The sequence below is a fragment of the Seriola aureovittata genome, chromosome 24 (genome assembly GCF_021018895.1).
Source record: "Seriola aureovittata isolate HTS-2021-v1 ecotype China chromosome 24, ASM2101889v1, whole genome shotgun sequence".
In the NCBI taxonomy this organism is placed as follows: Eukaryota; Metazoa; Chordata; class Actinopteri; order Carangiformes; family Carangidae; genus Seriola; species Seriola aureovittata.
Window position 1 is genome coordinate 8,015,356 of NC_079387.1, and position 17,463 is coordinate 8,032,818.

A 17,463-nucleotide genomic window follows, 5' to 3' on the forward strand; every position below is an offset into this window, starting at 1 on the left:
TAACACAATCACTCCAGGCTGATGTTTGTGTATATCTCTTGTTTTAAACAGATTAAGTGGGCATCCTGCTGGTTCATTTCTCCCTCAGGTTGTTTTGCAGGAGAATATGTCGCATTCATTTGGTTGAAAAGGGGGGAACAAAGTGGGATTCACAGGCAATTGTATCACATTTACATCCTCCTATAAAATGGAGCTTGGTTTTCCTTTTAGGGTTGGTGCTATCCATTACATACACTTGTGTATTCATCAGTATCGAGACAAATGTCAGATGTAAATAAGATGCAGTCATTTTATTCCCAAAAGAATGTTCTTATAATCCTCTAAATATAGTAACACCGCCATTGTTGCCCTAGTTCTCAGATTATAGGCCTGTATACATCCCTTGGTATTGTATTCATGCATGCATGTATAAGATCTGGTCAAAAAACAGTCAATGTTAATGAAATACCAATCATTTAATATACATTTTAGTTTTTGACTTTGAATCCTTGTAGAATTGTTTACCAAAGATGGATAAAATGATGGATAATTTCTGTGGAACAATATAAATTCTGCAAGAATATGTGAGTCCTCTTTACGTCACACATGATTTTTTTTTCGAAGAAGTGAAAGCCCTAGTGTGTCGCTATTTTTTCTGTTATAAACAGGCAGAACACAATTACCATACAACTACTACCTCCTACAAGAACAGTAAAACAGTATACCATTGCTTAGAAACCATCACGATAACATTTTCATCAGCCGTCCTTATGATTTTTTAAAAATTTTAATTCCACATAATGAACACTGACATTCTTATTCAGAGCTACTTAATGTTGATAAACCATAGTCATTCTTTTCCATGACAGAGTGCCGATAATGTTTTAATGTGTAGTTCATTTGTCATGGTTGATGCACAATGGTCCCATTCTCTGCAGTGCAGATAAAGGCGCTTGTCACTGGAAGGTAGCAGCTTTGAATATGAACGTCAGTTTTGGAAAACTGCGATGAAAAACTAAATTAATATAAAGCTCTTTGTCCTTCAACCACAAGACAAATGTCCTTCAGCTTCACCACCCCCCAATTGTTCCAGCTGAGCAGCTTATTGGAAAGCAGTGCAAGTCTGAGGTACTACCAAGCAGCTCTAATGAATCTGAGAAATGTTCTCACACTTGTTACGTTTAAGAAAAAACATTTGAAGAATAAGAAATAATAATGCTAAAAATGGTGATTTTGATTAGAAGTATCAACAGAACAGAAACCTATTTTGTTCCATCCTACACTGTAACTCGAAGCCAGCTTTCCTCACCAATTCTTTTGCAGCCCTTCTTCTGTAGCCCACTCCTGCCACACTGGTCAAATTATAGGTGCTCGTCATGAATCAAGACATGGTATTGAGCTCTGCCAATCACAGGTTATATAACAGTAGCATCCAGCCAAGAGCTCTGTCAATCATAAGTGATATGTTAACACAAGCATTAATGCTGGCTCTCGGCTATTGCTGGATCTCAAACTCGGTTACTTTTTTCACACACTGAAATGTATGATGCCAAAGTTGAGCAAATGTATCTCTTAGAGTCAAATTTGGAAAATTAAAACCAAGGTTACAGACTCATGGCAGCTGATTGATCTGAAGGTGGTTGTTGCTACCTGAAGTGCTGTCAACTTCCACTGTGCACTTACAGGAAAATGTTAAACTGACAGATGTTCATTTTTTCCTATGATGTTTTGATGTTAAGCTTGTATTTCACTTGAAAGGTCGCAGCTAGCAAGCTAAGTTAACTAACTCCTACTTGGAAAGGGGAAACTACTCAGCAACAATAGATGTAATTTTTCATTCATGTTATTTGAACACCTGCTGAGCCACTGGCAGTTCACACAGTTCATGAGGTGTTTGCTGCGTTCATGTCCTATCAGAGTTACTGTAATTGCCAGGTAGTATGACCTTCCACGGACAAATGTAGCCAACGTGAAGCATCATTATGAACTATATGTCAGTCCACACAGATAATTCACCACTCACCTTACCAAAGTACAGACATCGTCTTACATTTCACAGCTCTTGGAGAAGGCTAATGTAGAAACCATCGCTACTGCTGAAAAAGTAATGACGCTTGAATGCCAAGGTTTTTTTCTTTTGTCAGATTTCATGGCAAACATTTATTTAAACTTCAGCTGGATAATAACATCAGATGTATAGCAATGTGTGTTTGGTGCGGACACGGCTCCAACTAGCACCACTGTGTGTTTAACTTATCAAGCCCCTGAAAAGGCCCTTTTGTTAAGAGCACTAAAGCAATAAAAGCAGCTGTTTTGAAATCACCTAGTAAGTGAGTAGCCCATTTCTTGAAGACATAACTTCTGACTGCAAATAAGACAAATGTCTGAAATGAAGAGAAAGCTTCTTAGAGGGAATGACATCTGCAATCACAGTCATCTTTCCTCACATTGTCTCTTATTGAAGAAAAGGTGTATATGCGAAATACTGCATCAATCATCCAAAAAGCACTTGGGTACGGATAGATGACAGCTTAAAAGCTTTAGATCGCCCAATATCGTGCTTTATACCGAGTCTTCTTTTAGCTTTAGTACCACAGAGAAGCAGCACTTTAAAAACAAATGACTTGCCAATTGCAAGTTGGTAGAATTCACACACTACACATGAAGGAGAAAGTTCTTGTAAATTTGGAGGACTGTGGGGAAAAAAAACAAAAAAACAACCCTGAAGACCCCCAGATGAATTGATTGATTTTTTGATTATTTTAGAGCAAGAAAGACGAGGTCCAAAGTTTAGAAAAAAAACTATTTATGTCATGAAATGTACCTTTTTCCCCAAGAAAACCCATTTACAATATCCTTTTGGCATCATTGTGGGAGCTGACTTACTTTCCCTCTCATGAGCACTGCTGACAACATCTGGTCTGCTTGCCATTTTTTTTCACACTCCTTTTGGGAGGGTCACTGTGGCAGCAGGTTTAAAGAGCAGGCCACATGTCCCCTTTCCCAGCTCCTCCCAGGGGAGTTGCTGCTGTCCTCCAGCCAGCTGAGAGACATTGTAATCCCTGAAAGTCCTGGGTGGGCCTCGGGTGCTTGTGCCCAGTGGGACATGTCAACTACAACTCTTGCCGCAAACTCCTTGTCGGGCAGAAATGCATGGCAAGTCAAGTGGCTGCCCCTGATCTAAGGCTACACTGATTCTCATCAGAGAACACCCTTGGATTTCTAAGTACCTCATGCAACAGCCTGAAATGTTAGTTATACAAACATGAGAGGCAGTGCTGCTGTGGGGGTAGAGCATTTCTTACTGGTGGAGTTAAAACTCAATGAGTGGAATCAAGAAAGTTTCTTTTTAGTTGAGCTCACTTCTTGCCTGTAGCTAATACTGTAGACAGCCTGCTTAAGTGCTTGTGACATTATAAATGCCATGATCATTATTTAAAAAAAAAAAAAATTGGATGATTCATCACTGACTTCACCCCATAACAATAAAGGACACGTGGCAGGGACAGCAGGGAGAAAATATCAGGTGCTACATAGAAATGGTGATCACCAGCGTCATTAAGATTCATCTTCTGGCGACCATGAATGGTAAAAATGTGACGGCAATCCATCCAGCAGTTGTTCAGAAAATTCACAAAAAGAAATTCATGGAAATCCTTCTGATAGTTGTTGAAGGTTCAGACCAAAGAGGTGGACCAATCGACCATCTGACTGAGTAACTGATTAACTTTAGCATGGCTAAAAAAGCCCATGTATCACCTTCTACTTTTTTCCTGCTATATGGTAAATGTTTGCAGATACATACAGACTGACCATTAACCAACCGCTCCCCCAACCCCACAAAGATAAAACAAACTGCCCTGTCATGGTGTAAATCATATAGTGGTCTCACTTTACATGAGGAGCTGGAGATTTGCCCTATCTACCAAAATGCTCATTGTTATGTTGTAGTATAATTACTTGTGGGAAATATCTATACACAAAAAGTAGCACTGAAGTGGATGAGGGAATTACAAACCCATTTCCCAAATAGCATTGATAAGGCAGATGATGGCTGAACCGCTTCACCAACTCCACCGACTTCCTGTCATCAACTTAAAATAAGAAATTTAAACCCAAGGAGTGAGTGGATTTACTTGTGTTGCATTTTTTTATACATGTTTGAGAGCTGTCTTCTCCCTGATCTTGGGTTAGTCATTTGAAAATGAATGGATGGATGGACATTTAAAAAGATGCTGGTTCTATAGTCCATACTCCATAATATATACTATATTGTGCTTCTGCTTCTATTTAGCCTAATCCATGCTCTCTCTGGAGCAACTTCCTCTCTGAATTGTGGCGATGAACAACAAAGCGATGAACACTAAAAGAGCAGCTGACACCTTACTGAGTCTGTTTCATTCTAAATGCCAATACTTATATTTGCAAGAGGAACAAAACAAATGGATAGCGGTGCAGTAGGGCAAACTAGGGACCTATGATCCTTCCATGCATCATTTTAAGTGACACATTGCTCAATACGGATATTCCCCATAGGGAAATCAATATACCCGATGAAAAAAATAAAACCGTTAACTTTGAGGTAAAAGAAAAATTTTTTCCAAAATAATGGCTTCGTATAAAGAAACACCTGAGGTTCTCCAATGGAAAAAAAAGACTTGTTCTTTTTACTTCACTCTTTCTTTTCTGCTTCTGTCTATTTTCTTTGTAATATGCTGGATAGCTGTAGGGTACTATGAGGTTATGTTTGTGAGGGTGTATTAATGAAAAAAACACCTGCACCAAAAACCATTTATCAGATCACACTGTGGCTAGCTGACGCGGGCAATGGAGTGTGCACGCAGTGTGTGTGGGTGGATGTGTTTGTGTGCCCTTGTATGTGTGTGTTTGTGTGTGTTTCTGTTTAAGTGTTGCCGGTGTGACACATTCATCACAGGGGACATAAATGAGCTGAACTCAAGCTGTGGAAGGGCACAAGGGGAAAGAGATGGGTGTTAACTGTGAAAAAAAGTGAGGAGATGGAGAGGCAGGGAAAGAAGGAAAGGTGGGAAAAAAAGAGGGAAAGGTATTCCAAATGCTCATGCAGTAGTGAAGTGATATGTGTGGTGCATGTACTTGCTTATGTGTGTGAAAGTGTGTGAGTGCTTAAAGGGGCTTAGTCAAAGAGTCAGTGGAGAAATGGCTCTCGTACCGGCTTCAAGGAGCTGCCATTACTTTCTGCATCACTTCGCTTAGGGGTCATAGTATCCCAGGATGCAGTTTTACTGTGGATCAGGTGTGTGACAGTGTGAAGAGTACTACTATCTACACTAAACCACTAGTAAATTAATTTACAGTCTTTGAAATGCCACACAAGCTCGAAAATTGCATGTTGCAGCAACAGCAAATTACACAAGCAGTACTGGAGGAGCAGAGGAAGTGCTGTTATTTTGTACAGTACTTCACGAAAGTTGTAGGAGTACGGAGGTTTGGATGGTTGAGCTTCAAGTCACTGTGACCTTTTCTGTATTAAACCAGTCTGCAGTTTTCCCCTAACCTTAACCAAGTGCTGCGAGCACTAAAAATAACCACAGAAAGATAGTTCTGCTGCATGTTCAGTCAACTCATAAAATTAAATAATTTAATTTATTGAATCAGGCCTCATCTCTATGCATCATGGAAGCTTTCGCTGTATTGCCAGTATGCAGTGACATTGTTCCCGAGTCTCAGGAAGCGTGCAGGAAGTATCTGAAGTAAAGACCTATTGTTTTTCTTTTAATCAGAGAGGTCATCTGACACCTCACAGACACATGCATAAGAAGACACTTAACGGCTCCCGTCATGTCCAGAATGTCCGGAGTTGAACAAACTGGGGGGAAGTTGACATCCTGCATTGCAACAAAAACACATATAGTGAGGTGTTTTGCAGGCGGATAACTGAACAGTTCACTGAGTAAAATCCAAATTATCAAAACATCTGTGACACTATTTTTAAATTGAAGTGCTTTCAGTTATTACCTTGTGTTCCCAGCAACACATTTTACAACAACAAACAGAGCTTAATGGAGGTTTATTTCATTTATTTATTTATTTTGGTCCCCCTCACTTTTTAAAATCCTCTCTTTAACCCCACTTCAATAGTTTCAGTTAGAAATGCTCTCTAAAATCTCTGTGAACAGTATCTTCTTCAAACAGCTTCTCTTAAGAGCAGTTGAATAGAGATTCGATCCTGTATTTTCAAGGATTTCTACTTTAGCACTGTATATTCCTCTCAGAATAGTAAAAAAAGGCAAGTAACAAAGCAGCAGACTGGTTGGTCAGGGGTTCATGTCCTACAGCAAGATAATGACCCGAAACAACAAGACGGTGGCTTCACATGGTGAAGGAGCAGCACAGTCTTCAGACTTGTTGGACATAGCAACCTGCAAGTGCAACACGTACACGGCAACTTCTGCAACAATGTCAGGACAAACTTTCTGAACAATGTTGCATTTCCATTGTAGAACGGAAATAACGAGCGTGTTTGCCTGCTGGATTTAAGTTTATGTGAAACCTTAAGAAAAAAAAAATTAGAGTAAATTTAGACATTAATATAAATTTCAATAAGAACTGGAGAACTGGAAGTGTTGTGAAACTTTTGGCCGGCAGTTCATTTGAAACTGTGGCTGACATCGCAGCATTTTTCTGACATGCAGTTGCTATAAAAACCTGATGATGATGATGACAGTCTGTAATGCACAATATCAAATGCTGGTCATTTTTCCTCTTAGCCTATCAACCATCTGAGCCATTACAGTCAGAATAGCCGTTACTGACGATGAGCTCTATAATAGCACAGATAATTCTGCGTCGCAGCCCTCCATCCGAGCTGTTCATCCCACAGTATTTTAGTTGCCCTGTTTCAATAACAGCCTAAACAGCCCCATCACTCAATTCCACTCTGCCCCAAAAATAGACACTTCTATGATTTCTTTTGCATTTCGTTGACAAAGGAGGTCATCTGGTAGCGCAGTTATCGTTCCAAAGTCAAATAAGGCTTTTAATCCTGTGGTGTAAACATACTGAGCCTTCCGAGCCTTGGCTTTTTTCCATTTGTTACAGCAGCAAAAATACAGAATAAGATCTACCAGTATCTTCTGACTGCTTTCTAATAAATTGTCCTTTATGGTTTGTGCTAATACAATCCTTCAGAGAATTCCCCATCCTGTCTAAAACCTAAGTGGAATATCTGTAGATTCTCCTCAAGTTAAGGATAATTAAGTGCTGTTTCATCCCTATCTTACATCGTAGCCTTGCTGGAGATGCAATCCATCTCCAACAATACTGCTGGAGCCTTATCTACTTTTTAGATGAAGTGTTAGATCTTCATTTTTTGGAGCTAGAAAAATTGTAGTCCCAGGTTTTATATTCCATAGCATGAAGCTAGCAGCGGTTGTGAACTCCTGGCACATCCCACCTAACAACCACTTTACCCCAGGGTGCAGGATGCAGGTAAGCTTAAAAGAATAGGTAGAGGGAAAAAAAAAAAGAAAACAATCATGAAAGACAGAAAGAAAAATCCTCAGCTCCTTCCCGCTCATCACAGGAAGTGCAGCCTCTGCAGTTGTCTATGCAAAAGCGCTCTGATGCAGAGACCAAATGATGCTCACAGTGCAAACAGCTGGCCCCGTCTCACTGAGCTTCATGGAGAGTCCTCTGATCTTTCTAATATATCAGATAATTACTGATATGTGTCGACTGTGTGTGCGTGTCTGTGGTGAACGTGCCCTTGTGCGCACACACACATTCCCACTCTTCTGAGCCTGATGTATTTTGAAACTCTCTGTATCTAAAGAAAAAAAAAAAAAAAGGCAAAAGTTGCAAAATCCGCAAAAAAAAAAACACATTATTTACATGAAGAAGATGGTGGGGACTTTTAGGATTTCAGAAATTAATGAATAGGATAAGACAGTATATAAAAAAAACCAAAAACTGTACTCAGAAGCAGCAAGTGACCTCTTTGTCAAGGAAAAAGCAGAATCAAATGCACCATACGTGTAGCTTTTAGTGCGTCAGCCTGTGAGCTCTGTCTCTTTGTGAATGCATTTTACCTGGAGAAGCAGCTCCTCCACTTGAGTTAAGCGTTTCAGCACTGTGCATAAACATGCTGCCCTCTGGCTCACTGTGAATAATTCGCCTCTCCCATTTAATCCCACTGTGTAAAGTTCACCCACTGTTTCAGTTTTCTAACAGCAGATGTTGAGGTTTAGAGGTTTTTGCTTTTGGAATAGGTAATGACACCCTCTGGTTAATATCATTTCCATCTCCCATTTCATCCCACATGTTCAGACGCTTCGCCGGTCTCTGGCATCTGGGCCCATGATGTGGGAAACGCCTTCTTATTGCACATAGTGTATTTGAGGAGACTCAACCCTGTTTAAGACAAGACGCAGAATAAAGCCAATGTTGTTGTTGACACTGGTAATTCAAAGCAGAAGCAACCATCACACACTATAAACCTCTAACCTCCAGCAGGTGAGGCTGCAAAACCTACATGAAAAAAATGATGATGTCATAGACCTCCATATATATTTTTAATAGCTCATTTGAACTGAGTGATTTTCTGCAATCTTATTTTTCTCTCTCTGTGAATCAAGTACTTCTGAGCACCAATCAGAATGTAGCAATAATTGAACCTAAAGCTGCAAGGATTGATTGGTTGATCAATCAACAGAAAATGAATGAATGAAACTAACATTCTTTGCTTGTGACAATTTGCTGTTTTTCATCCTTGACAGCAAATTGAATATGTTGGGAGTTTCTGAGTGTTAGTCAGGAAAATCGAGCATTTCAAGACGTGACTGTGGTGTTTCCATTTTTCACCATTCCATAAAAGCTTAAGGAGATTAAAAGATTAATCAAGAAAAATAATCAGCATGTTGATCAATTCTGAAAATAATTCTTATTCCAAGTTGAATCCAAATCAGATGAGAGTTGTGGGTTTTTTCCCATATGTTCCTAGCCCACTGTCAATCAATCAAGATGAAATCACACCCACACAGTCTTAATGAAGCAGATTCTTCATCTGTTAACCTATCATAATAAACTTAAGGATCTTTTTTCCCATTAAACTTTGACTTTGATTGGTGCATATTTAGCTGTGAAGTGATAAACATGCTATCCATGCTAAAATAAGAACAACTTGATTAGTGCATTTGATAATCATCTCATATTGAATTTGTTAATGGCATTCTGTGAGTAAGACTGAGTCTGACATAACAAAACATACATTCTGCATCTGAGCAATAAACAGTGCTGCTGTCTCCATGGTAGCGTTACCAGGACGCACAAAATCTTTCTTTTAAGCTCAAAAAACAAAAAAACAAAACATAATAATCATCATCATCCTCATCCTCTAAGGGCTTGTAAAAAATTATACAGTATATGTGAAAATGCATTTGATCATTTTGATAGTCTTGTATTTATTGAACTGAAATTCACAATTTCCCCTTTGTATCATTGTCATGAAGCTAATGGGACTATTTTCAGTGAAGGAAATTCTCATCATAATTAAATTCCTCTCCATTTTGTAAAATATCAAAAACATAAAGATGAGGTCACATTCATTCATTCATTATTATTATTATTATTATTAGTGTTGTCACTCAAGGCAGAAAAGACTCAAGTCCACAATCAGACCAGTGAAAGGTGGGAGCGCAATGAGAGCCCCTGACCACACAGACACCAAAGTACAAACAAAGTGGAGAGCTAATTCACACCAAAACACAGCCAGGAGAAGCTGAATTTAATTACTGTTATTACTTTTACCCATATGTGGATCTTGAGTGGTAACTTGTTGGCAATTTGCTGCTTCTTTTTACTGCTAATGTGTGCTGTAATGGACTGGAGTTTAAGCCTTTTTGCTTGGTAAATCTCTTTTATAAAAAAAAAAATTGCTTGTGAATCCTTTTTATCATCTGTTAGTTGATGTTAAAGATGATGAAATCAAATCAGCAGAAGAAAGATGTTCACTTGTGTATTTTTTCCCACTATATCACTGCAAATTACAGGGTGAAAAACACCACTGAGACTGGATTTCTCTATCTCCTCTGTGAAGCTATAGATATTTAATCATTTAAACTTCCGCTGCTTTAACTGCATCACTTACACATCCACTACAAACATTTAAAAAAGACAGTCTGAAAACAGATTTTTTTTTTCTTTACAGCACATTAATGACAAAATTTCTCTTGAATTGCAAGATTAGAAGCATTTCAGAGTGTTTTTTTAAACTCTTTGCACAGGGGGAAGTGATTCGGTGTAGTTGTGTACATGCCTGGGTATGTGGCCTGTATAACTCCAATGGATTTCCTGGAAAAGTAAAGTGACACACCTCTGGTTCTATTTTTCCTGCAGGCCAGAGTAGTAGCTTCCATCCAGTCTCAGATGACTGTGACACTGAAGCTTTGGCGAAGACGTTGATGCCTATACTTCTTGGATTTACAGTGTTTAGCCCACTCCAATGATAATTTCACTCTCATAACAACATAACTACTGTACTATTGTTAGATTTTTATTGGGGTGTTTAGTGTCAGATTTCTGATTAGCGTCATTTTATTATTGTTTTATCTTTACTCTGACATGCTGGTTGCTATGGGAACTGGTTAATGCCTGGCTAACTTCATAGCTGCGCCAGACTTCAGATAAACTCAATAAAAACTTTTCAGATTAACTTTAGATGGCAGTGAATACTGTTTCCTCACACATTTTGTCCGTTGATACTTTTCATTGCAGTTTATTGCCGTGACTAATAATTAATGTGAGCCCAAATGACCCCTGGGAAAAATGCTGTTATCTTGCATACTCATGTACATGATGGTCTACACAGACACCATATTTATTACACAAATGCTTTTCCTTACTCACTCATAGTGACGTTATCTCCCAGAATCCAGGCAGGTAATCACTTTTGTAGCATCTTTACTCACTTTTGGCTTGCTAATTTTTTATTTGCACATTTTACAGTTGTGCCCTAACTTGATAACCACAAGGGCACTTGAAATGACATTAAATGCTTTTATTTATATCTATAAATGATTATATTTCTTTTAATATGTCCTGTGGTAAATGTTACCAAGGGCACATTCATTCAAATTGTGTGTTTATGGTGTATTTGCGATATGGGGACAGTACAGAATAAATACTTTGCTCCCAGTAAATGAGGGGACAGCGAGTTAACAGGAGGCGTTGTTGAAAGAGAGACTGGAAAGTCAAACTTTATTGTATTTATGCAACACTATACACAGCTCAGTTAAAGTGTCTACAACTTTAAGTTATGTATTGTTTCGGCCACTTGAGGAGATTTTCAGTATTTCCTTATAGGCTATTGCAAAAAAATTCTGGTAAATATCATTACAATTATTATTAATTTTGGTATTCTATTTTAGCATATACGGCCTAGAAGGATCAGGCACCTTATATTATATTTTATATTTTAAAAAAACAAGGCCACACTCTCTCCCAGACACAATGTTGGAAACCTGATAAAAGTGATAAACTCTCAAGCCCTGTGATAGGAGTGATTTTTTGTTTTTTTACTTTCAGTGGGATTCCTAGGATTCACAGATGCTTGATAAAAATGGGCTCTGGTATCAACTATTTACCAAATGTCATAAATCTTGCTTACAGTGTTAGTGTCATCCATTAGCAGGAGATTTCATGGTCAAATATAATTCAGTTCAAATGTATCTTCAAACTGTCAACATCTTAAGAACTAAGAATACAAATTTTTATATGGGTGACAGTGACAACAGTGATTTGATATTTTTTGAAGTGTAGGTGTAACTTTTGTTTACAAAGGCTAAGGTACCTGGGTAATTGGGTATTGCCACAAACAACAGATGGTACCATGTCTTAGCCAGAAATATATCTGAGATGTTGAAATATTTGAGCCTCCTGTTTGAACAGCTCCACAGTAGAAACATCACTTGTAAAATAAGTTCCAGCCATCACTCTCTCTGTTATCGTTCTTTAGTTTTATGGGTCCGAGTCCTCTTTTGCTTCGGTCAGGTCATAACAAAGAGGGCAGGGCAGAGGATACATCTGTCTGGCGTTTGGCAAAGTAGGTTTGGCTGTGAAACATTGAGTCAGCTAAAAGGTTTGAGCTCCGTCAGCACCCTGTGGTGCCTTTACAGTTTAATACAGAGAGTCAAGACAGGCTGACACAGAGGTCTGCAGCAGCAACCCCATAAAACACACTTACACTCAGTCACACATGCACAAACACGTTATGAGACCACTACATGTTATGGTCCCTCAACCATTCACAGCCATTGTTTTAGGTCATAGAGGTATGGTATTTAAATGACCCTGCAGAGCCTAGAAACTCACTGTAGATGAGGTTTGTAGCACAGTGACCATAGCAAATCCAAAATGAAGCCAAAAAGAAGCAAAATAATAATGATAATAATAATAAATAATGGTTAAAAAAAGATTTAAACGGTTGTTTTATTAGACAAAAAAGAAAAAGAAACAGTGGGTTTATTTTCTTCATCTGCCATAAATGACATTGTGCAACTGTTTCGGCAGGATGAGTAATACTCTTTCTGATGTATGGGTGAACTGATCTTGACATAAGCACATAAGCCTTGAACCAACTCCAAATTCTGAACCAGCTCCATATGCCCGTATGAATTTGCAAGGAGCCTTATGCCAGCAGCACAGTTTCAATAACAAGCCACAAGCCGTCCTCATGACGTATTCCCCCTCTCATCTTTTGTATTCTGTTGAGTTATGTGCTTACTCATCCCTCGTATCTTCAATGGAGCTTGCGTTTTATGTTCTGCTGGAAAGATGAGGAGGAATTCAAATGACTCAGCCAGCTGGTGCAGTTATTGTCATGGAGTCACAATGGCATGAGTTGAATCTCAGTTCACTTGGTTAATTTGATGCTGTTGCGACTCGTTTTGTCTTTCTCTGCTGTAATGTGTACTCACATTTGTGGAAACGGGGCATGGAGAAATCGTCTGCTTGAGGCGCTGGTTTATCAGCATATCTGGTCTGTGATTGTGATTGCTAATGGATTCTCTAGAGGTCTGGCAACTATCAAACACGCTCGGATGGAATTTGCACAAATAGTATTAATGAAGTGTTACAAATGACTTCTTACTTGCAGTCTCTGAGTAACACAAAGCTGCACATGACTACTGGTTGGCGGGGAAGGTTCTTATAAGACATCGCTGAAGCCATTTTCAAATTCTACAATTCAGCTCATTTCATTAAAAGCAAAACCTGCATCGAAACATCAGCTGCTTAGTGTTTCCTGAAGATGTGATCGACAAATTAAAGCTAGGCAGAACAATTCTGCCTAGCTCATTGAAAGCCTCATCTCTGGTCAAATCACTGGAGACACATTACCTTGTTAAACCATATTGAGGTAGACAGCATTGATAGCTACTCATGTTTCATTGGCAGACAAGAGATTAGACTTGACAGCTACATGGAAAATTACATATGGACTAAGGTGCATGCATCAATGCGGTGGGTGTTTGCAACTTGGGGAATTTATTTTATACTCCCATAAATTTGTAAATGGAATTTAGCTTGTAAAGGAACACGAATCTACAGCCTTGCTATCAGCTCTGTAAGGCTGCACTTAGGCACAGTGGTGCTTTGAGCTTCATACTATGTTCACAATGACAGTGTTAACATGCTGATGATGATCCTCACCATCTTAGCATGTTAGCATTCTCTAGCATTCTTTTGTACTCACTGGATCGCTAGATGTCTGTACAACCTTACATCCAGCATGAGTGATGATGACAGCTTTTTTATGAGATGGACTTTAAATATGTCCTTCCTTTCAACGGGCTGATCTTATGGCAGATATAGTCGCATATTACCATTCTGTAAACAGATGATTGTTGCCTCTACTGCACTGTGGCATATTTATTCAAGATGATTTAGTTATGTGCCAGAGTACCATGGAAAGAAACATTTTCCATGCATCCATTCCCGTTCAATTTCTCATACTACTCAACTCTGGTTGGAAATGGGAAGGATTTCATTTTAGCCCAAGCTTGTGGTAGTTTTCTCCATCTAAAGGTAGTCTTTGTAAAAGGTTACTAAATGTACGTCAGTACTGTGTGAAAGCAGCTACAGCAGGCCAAGGGCGCAGGTTTATTTTGGCTGTCAAGATGTTTAAGTAGGTCTCAGTGAAAGGTGAAAGCCAGGAGGTCAAGACACACAGGCTGATGGATGTCGGCTGCCTGCAAAGGAAGACGCCATACAAGTGTTAGGGAGACACATGGACAGAGACAATGATTCTGGAGGCCATAGTCGTAAATCTTACCTTTTTAGGGACAAGGACCAGCATACAGGGAGCTGGTCAAAAGCAGGGCAAGACGGAAGGTCAACCCTGCTCGCATATGGGGAATTTTAAATACACGGAGTGTGATGTAGAGAAAAAGGGATGGAGAACAGGGGGAAATAACGATATACCTGGATATGAGGAACAATCAAAACTGAGTTCTGTCGAGCAATATGGGTAAAGTGGTTGCAGTGAAAGGTCAACAGACAAATAGAGTAAATGTGTATCAAAGTACCTTTTAAAGGTGTGAGCACTCAGGAGCTTTTTACAAGCTTCAAGTGTGTTTCAAATGTCCCCCTTCCTGCCTTTAGACTAGTACATGGCAAAGAGCTCCATTAAGACACCTGCTGTACCCTTCAAACTTGATTCACAGTCAGCAAGTACAGCACTGGAGATAAAAATATGTCAAAAATCCCAGACTGGTCTTTTCTTAGACCCCAAAATTCAATAGCTTTCCGAGTGGTAAGCCAATACCAAGTGGCAGATTGCTACCAAGTGGAAATCTGCTGAGGTTGGCACTAATTCTTTCCAATTTGGAAAACTGAAGAGGACAGTCTGAATGTAGGGACGAAATGTGGTCGATGAATTAAATTCTAGTTTATCTGCAGGATTACAGGAAACCTGTGTTTCCTTAAGCTCCATATTCATTGATAATCAGAATGTTCAACCCCGTGGGAAGCATCAGAGTAGTTTCGTGCCTGCATTATTGTTACATGAATTTGTATAACTAGAAAATAAATACATAATGAAAGGGGTTGCCTATTAGGTTCCATATTAGGCCCTGGGTGAATGTACATCTAATCACACCGCCTCTATAATTAGCCTTGTCCGAACGCACGGTGAGAACAAGCAGTGGCAGTGAGGAAGCTTGAATAGCCTGTGCTGAGCTAATGCCTCTCACGTTGGACAGAATCTGGATGTTGTTTGCGTCTAGATGCCCCACTGCCACAGATTGCATTAGCGTACAGTACATCATAAAAACATTATCACCATCAAGAATCTTCATGTAGTCCAGATTACTAAACCATGCTCAGTACATAAATTCAGTACCTTTCGCTGCACCTCAGATGTCACCTGCGTTAATCTAATGACTTTCCAACTGCAAATAGCTGCCTCATTTTCTGCAATTCAGAGTTTAAAGCTTTTTGCAAATCATAAGTATTACTCCCTGACATTAAATATTCAAGACTAGATAGATAAGTGAAAATTAAAGTTTCAGTTTGTTGTTATTTATGAAGAGTTTTGCTGGCAGTGTAAGCGAGCAGCCCCGACAGCTGTCCTCAAATGTGGATTCAAAAGTTGCTTAACTTTGATTGGTCCCACTATAAAAAGTGAGAAAACCAAAGGTAAAAACAGATGTCTTTCTGGTGAAATAACCAAAACTGCTCAAAACTTGTCCAAAAAATTGTGTTTGCATAGGAGCCAATAGTCCGCCTCTGCTTACTGCTCAGACTTTTCTCCTCTTTGGGTCTAGAATAAATGTCTCCAAAATGGTCCTATTCTGAAAGTGTGAATACAGTATTACCATATAAAGTAGTCCCAAATAGAGTTGTATTTTATTTTCTTCAACATGATTTGAGTGTGGAAATCAGCGGAATAAACCTTTTCCACATCCTGTATTACAGGCATTGTACTATTGGACTTGTGACAAGCACACAGCATAGGGCTTTACTTTTCCTGCTCCCTTTCCTTGTTGGTAATATCAGACTGAATTGAATGTTCTGCCTTGCCAGTTCACACTCACAGACTACTAAATATGATTTGCATTCTCATTTCACAGATGAAACTACAGCTCATGAAGAAAATAGACACAGACAGTGGAGGTTTTGAAGGTTCCTCCAGACTGGAGAGTCGTCACGGTGGCTTTGCTCCATGGACTGTAAGTACTCGTTATTACTCAGCCAGCCAGGGTTATTTGTATCCATCACTCTGCGTACACAGGAATCCCACAAGTTATGATGTACCTGTTTGGAAATCCAGGTGCACAGGTGAATCACTTTACACCACCTCGACAGTGACACAAAAATATTCTGTGGTTGTGATCGGCTTAGCGTGAGGTCAGTGAGTTTGAATCACAGAATAAGTGCCTCAGCCAACAGAAGAAACATATTAGACACTTGCATTGCCAGACAAGGTGAGGATGTCAGGATTGTGTCTGATTCGTCAGCAGCGTGAGCGTGTGCGATCGTGTTTGAACACTGAGTGCTGATAGGATACGAGGGTTAAACCGCATCACACTGCAAGCTAATAAACACAGACTGTTATAGCAAAGGCAAACATTGTTCTCTTTTAACAAAAGCTTATGTTCTCTTTTATGAAAAGCCACAAAGATTATAAAACCATGTCTTATGGGCAAATCAGCAGAAAGAATATTGGCTTAGCAATTAAAAAATATGTTTTCTGGGGATAGCTTTGTGGTTTTCACTTTCTATTTACCTCCAGAGAAATCCACAAGAACAACTGGCTCTGATTCTCTTTTTTGGGGGGACTTGTTGGCACAGATGAATAGTCTGTCTCATGTAGATGATGTTTGTTTGTTCTGGGATTTCAATAGACTCCTGCATTTCTAGTTTCCGTGACGGTATGGCTGACGTAGATTGTTTCCCATTCAGAAATCATTTAGATAATTTAAGTGGTGGAAAGTAGATTCACTGAAGAAGTCACATTTTCCCTCCACTACATTTACTTGACAGCGGTAGTTTACTACAGATTCAGACCTTTTTTTTTCTACAACATTAATTAATCTCCTCACGAATGCTTCGATCTATATGGTGACCCCTAGTTAAAACTAGCTCCACCTCTCCCAGCTACAACAGCAAAATACTACTTACACATTAATGCAGTTGTAATAGTCCTATGATATAATACATCAGTCACAGCAGCTTTGACTTTTGTCTCTCTGATAATAATTTACTGAATACAGGCTTTTTATATATATATATATACGTACTTCTTTCACCGCTTAATAATTTACTGTAACACATTGCTTAGTCATGCAATGCTGCCTCAGGTCTGAGGTGTGATACCTGAGGTGTGAGACTTGACCTTTTTGATGTTTGATGTCTGAGGCCTCATACAATCATGTCTGAGATCCGGTGCTGGACGTGTGATACCTGCAGTCTGATACCGGTGACTTTGGGTCTAATGTCCAGATTTGT

The 17,463-nt window shown here is 39.2% G+C and overlaps 1 long non-coding RNA gene across 1 annotated transcript in view; it reads left to right on the top strand.

Moving 5' to 3' along the window:
* The window catches only part of LOC130165169 (uncharacterized), a 209,134-nt gene extending 192,975 nt beyond the window's left edge, over positions 1-16,159 (top strand). Inside the window, exon 3 of the long non-coding RNA XR_008826747.1 lies at positions 16,086-16,159. This is a non-coding gene — a long non-coding RNA (uncharacterized LOC130165169). The remainder of the gene's footprint in view (positions 1-16,085) is intronic.
* The last annotated feature ends 1,304 nt before the right edge of the window (positions 16,160-17,463 follow it).